The following is a 5100-nucleotide window of genomic DNA, read 5'->3' as shown; positions in this document are numbered from 1 at the left end:
CATTCCTCGCATTCTTTCAAATTGGGTGGCCACGTTTGCAGTCTTTCACAGGATGTGGGAAACTCGAGATAAAAAGCCTTCCATTCACCTCCCCCTCCCTCGTGTCTCCGCTCCTCCTCTCACCACTTATTTTCCCGCGCTTACTATTGTGCATTAACAGAACAGAAGGGGGGGGGGGGCTGTCTGCCACCCACTCCCTCCTGCTAGATTGTAAAAATCCAAATTCTAACATATTGCATATAGAATAGAAATATTGTCATTTATTGATCTGTGCTGATTGTGCCGTTTATGCCGACACAAAGCTTTATTTTAGTCGGATATTCTTGAAAATGAAATCCTACCACCACGGCCACGAGGTTTATTAAATTAGAGTCAAAGTTCGTAGACTTCTAGTATTTCATAAAGTGCCTGAAGGTTGTGACTGAAAATCTCTTCTTTTTTTTGGGGGGGGGGGGAGACATAAAATGCTAAGCTTGTGCTCCAGATTCTGATGAGTTTATTAACGCTGTTATTACTGATCATTTCTGTGTTAGACTGCAGACTGCTGGCCGCCGCCTCAATCACAAAGTAGGAGCTGCTTCAGAAAATGCGAAGGAGAAATGTTTCAGGTTTTAGCAAAGCTGTCTCCAAATGGGGCTTCACGGCACGGGAGTGTCCGTGCTTGCTTTTGAGATGCCGAAGGCAAATTCCTTGCATTCCTCTGACGCCGTCGACGCCAGCGTGCAAACTGGGGGTTAAACAACGCAATCAGGGACTGACTATCATAAATCTTTGCATATTTACAAAGCTTGCTCGATTCCACGACTACATGCCAAGTGTGAACCGTTTCCTAGTGATTTTTAATTAATTATATTAAATATATAACTGAATATGGCTAAGCTGCAGGTGTAGCATTCATCGTTTCAACGGTAGCGACGTTAAAGATGAAGAGAGAGGAGCGGGTAAGTTCATGCACCGTCAGGGGCATTGGAGACGTGTGTGAAACCGGAGAGGTCCCAAGCAACGAGTGTGAAAGCGACTGCGTGCCAGTGACATGCCACCAGTGAGCGCCGCGCTCTGGGGCTGTAGATACCCCGGCCTGCGTGATCAGCAGGACTCAGATGACAGCCATCGAGCCTCATCCGTCAGGCGGGGGGGGGGGGGGGCAGAATTTTAGCTGCACTGCTCACTTTGAGCCCAGCTGCTCAGTCCAATCTCTGAACGTCTCCGTTTCCTCCGAGCAGAGGCCACCGTAAAACAGGACGCCGCTGCTCTGACGTCAGCGACAAAATCTAGTCTGTCATTTGTGCAGCCCCTTTGAACTGGCCCCTTTGAACTGTTGTCACCATCGCCACCTTCATCTACATCATCGCCACCTTCATCTACATCATCGCCACCTTCATCTACATCATCGCCACCTTCATCTACATCATCGCCACCTTCATCTACATCATCGCCACCTTCATCCACATTATCGCCACCTTCATCGCTCCCACACGCCGACACTTCAGAAGCCGCTTTAAGAGATTTGATTTCTGCGATTTCTATAAAATACTTCCCTTTTCTGAATAAATGGAAACCGAGCCGACAGGAAGTTTTCAGCCACACAAAAGGTATATTTCCCCATGTAGGAGGTAGAAGTAGAGCGGCAACGATTTATCACTCTGAAATCAAACTTTGGACATTTTAGTGTCAGTTCTTACAAAAGTCTGAGACCATTGAACTCCACACTGTGTGTGTGTGTGTGTGTGTGTTTGGAGGAATAATTGGTTCATTTCTCTGTAATTTAATAATAATCTATTTAGGGAACTGTTGTTAATTCATAGTGAATAGATGGTGGACTAAATTCCAGTCCAGTGTTCCACCCTGTGTTTCCATTTATTTTGTAGCAGCATCGTGACAGAGGTCACAACGGGAAGTTTCCCGTACGCCCTGTTATTGACCCCGATCCCTCGGTGCACCCCTGACTCACTGCCCCCCCGCCACCACAAGGTTTCAACAGTTCCCATGTCACACATTAACCAAGCAGGGGAATGATTCACTTTCCCCGCATGTGACCCCCGTAAAGCCTTGAAGACTTAAATTATTTTCTGTCTTCTTTGGCCTTCTTAGAGGCCTCGGCCACTTCAAACACGCGTTCACTCATTAGTCGCGCTGAGCAGTCAATCACGTCTCCGGCTGTCCTAACCAGTGACGTGCAGTCAGGGGAGGCAAGTGAGGCACAGCCTAAAATCATATAAAAATCATGTATTGTATTATAAAAAATAATATAAAAATCATATAATATATAATATAACATCAGTGATATTATATTATATATTTTATGATTTTTTCATTTTTAATAATACAATTAGTGCGTCACGTGTTCTTGTGCTCAGCGGCATTAAAATACTGCAGAATGAGGCCATGTGTAATACAGCCTTCAGCCCATAGGAGACCAGTGAGTGATTCAGCGCACTCATCAGCTGATCCGCTCGTTCGAGACGGGCTTGTAAACACGGAAGCGCTGGCTGTCTGGATGTCTGGACGTCAAGCAAGAACCCGTGTTTTCTGCTTTTCCTGCCTTCTTTTCTCAACTTCTGGACTCGGATGGGATATTGCGACATGAAGAATTTACCGAGAAGCCTCGTCAAACACGAGCAGCGACCGCGCGTATTCATGGTCAAATTGCGCTAGAAACTTTTGAGACGTCCCGGATAGACCTGGCTTTGGACGGACAGCGGAGACTTAACATCAGCGTACACAAAGCTAAGGACAAGGAGAACCGAGAGATTTTATTCTATTTATATATTATATTGCACTGTTGCTGCTTCAAGCCCGTGAGACCGGCGTCTGGCCGTTTCTGGGACCGATTCGAGCAGAACCGCGGCGGACTGGGCCTGACAGAGTCCATTAGGTGTGAACGAGTGTTCTGTAACGTTCTAGAGAACATAAGCTGTCAAATGAAGGCCAGCTTTTCCTCCATCGCTGGCATAACTCTGCCGTTTCGTTCCGTTATCTCTCTCGGCGTAGCCCCAGCTGGACGGGGACACGCCCCCTCATCCCGTCTCAGAACATGTGTTTAACAGTTAAACATCAGTTAAACTTTAACTGATCAACACACGCATCCACACACATCCAACGCTGCACGCACACTGATCCGCAGAGTTGAATAATTTCATTAAATCTCTTGTAAATATGCAGATTATGTGTGGTCTCCCCTTTTTGTCATAAACTGATGAGCCAGGTTTGTGACAATATGTAAAAAATGCTGGTACGAATTTTTAAACAAAACACGTTAAATGTTGCCAATCAAATGATGAACAAGCTGTAGGTTCATTTATTTGTAAATCTGACTGTGCCTCACCAGACACGAACCTCACCGCATGTCACTGGTCCTAACCCTAATCCCCTGCTGTAAGTGGCAGGAAAGACAATCAAGGGGGGGGGACACGGAAATGTGTGGCTTGCACTTGTTTGCTATAGATTTGTCCTTGTTCTATTCTATTACTTTCGGGAGGTCTTTCTTGAGCGATGCATAAAGTGAAGAGTGTATTAGGGGATGGTAATCCCGCTTGTTATTCTAAATATATGATGTCCATAACATTAGCATTAGCATTTATAGCTTTATAGAGCAGCTCTTTAGTCAGTATCTTGTTCAGCAGCCTAGATGTTACATCTTGTTTTTGACTGCTCCTGCTCTCTGTCTCCCTATCCTGACTCTCCTCCTACCTGCCATTCTCTCTCTCCCTCTCTCTCTCTCTCGCTCTCTCTCAACCCAGCCGGTCCAGACAGATGGCCTTCCACCATGAGCCTATGTTCTGACCAAGGTTTCTGCCTGTTAAAGGCAAGTTTTCCTTGCCTCTGTTGCCAAAGTGCTTGCTCTTGTGGGTCAAGTTGGGTTCTGTCTTTCCCTGCAGGTCTTTTCCTGCTAATCCTGTGAAGTGCCTTAAGATGACTTTCTGTTGTGGTCTGGCGCTATAGAAATAAAATCGAATTGAATTGAATAGAAAAACACGTAACTCAGACTTGAACATATATAAATATTCTCAGATAAAGTACAGTTGCTGTTTCAATAGTTTGTACTCATTGGACGCTGCGGTAAACTCAAACGCCCCTTCCACTACAGTGATGCAGATGAAGTAAATCTCCAAATAGGCAGGCTTTAATGACTCAAACATTTGCATTTGGTTTCCAGTGTTAATCAAAGTTCACACAGATTGCAGCGCAAACATGCAGGCAAAGCAAAATATTGAATAGAAATACGATGAATGTTCTTCCTTGTGACTTCATGTCTCTGGAGAGTCTCTCAGTAACTAATGTGACCATTACGTCACCAGCTTCTGAAGTGCTAATATTAAATCACTCCAAGCGTGACCTGGAAGCTCTTGATTGCGAGCCCAGGGTCACATGTCCAGGGTGACGGGCAGTCGGGGTCTGCAGAAATGGAATGAAGCCAGTTGTCGGATTAGAGGTGGGTCGCAATGCTTGCCTGCCCATGTGCTGATTAGGTTTCACGACAATGAGGCCTGCAGTGTGATCCTGTCTTAGAGCCATAGATCGGATGGACAGGAAATCATTGTTTAACTGCTACTACTAGATATTAGACAAACAGTGGAACCTGTGCGTGTCCCGCGTTCCCTTCATGTTGCATTCAACTATTGCTGATGCTGATCTCACGCTAAACAGCTGAGGGGGAAGGCTTACGGTGTGCAGCGTCCCTCTCTGGCAACATAGCGACGATCCCACAGGTGATACGCACATACACACATAAATGCTGAAACACTATCCGGCATGCTTCCAGAATACGTGTGTGTGTGTGTTCGTAAGGAATTAGGGAGGGTGACTTATTTATAGAGGTGTCTTAAACCAAGAAGGAAGCGCTTGTGTGGTGGGTCTCCTCCGGTGTGGCCTGACCTCCTCCTCAGGTAACCGCTAAACCCCTCGGGTCCTGAGAGGTCTTGGCTGGCAGGACCATGGGAAATATTTCCAGGGGACTTCAAAAAGTGGCCTATGTGGGAAAGCCCCACAAAGGGCCCGCAGAGGACCCCAAAGGTCACCGTGGTCGACTTTCATGTTAGCACAGGCCTGACCCTGGGTCAGAGGATGTTGGCATACTTGGTCCAGTGCAAATCTGAAAAT

This window comes from Brachionichthys hirsutus, unplaced genomic scaffold (genome assembly GCF_040956055.1).
Source record: "Brachionichthys hirsutus isolate HB-005 unplaced genomic scaffold, CSIRO-AGI_Bhir_v1 contig_1063, whole genome shotgun sequence".
In the NCBI taxonomy this organism is placed as follows: domain Eukaryota; kingdom Metazoa; phylum Chordata; class Actinopteri; order Lophiiformes; family Brachionichthyidae; genus Brachionichthys; species Brachionichthys hirsutus.
The sequence above is the reverse complement of the archived record's forward strand: the minus strand, read 5'-3'. Positions refer to the sequence as shown.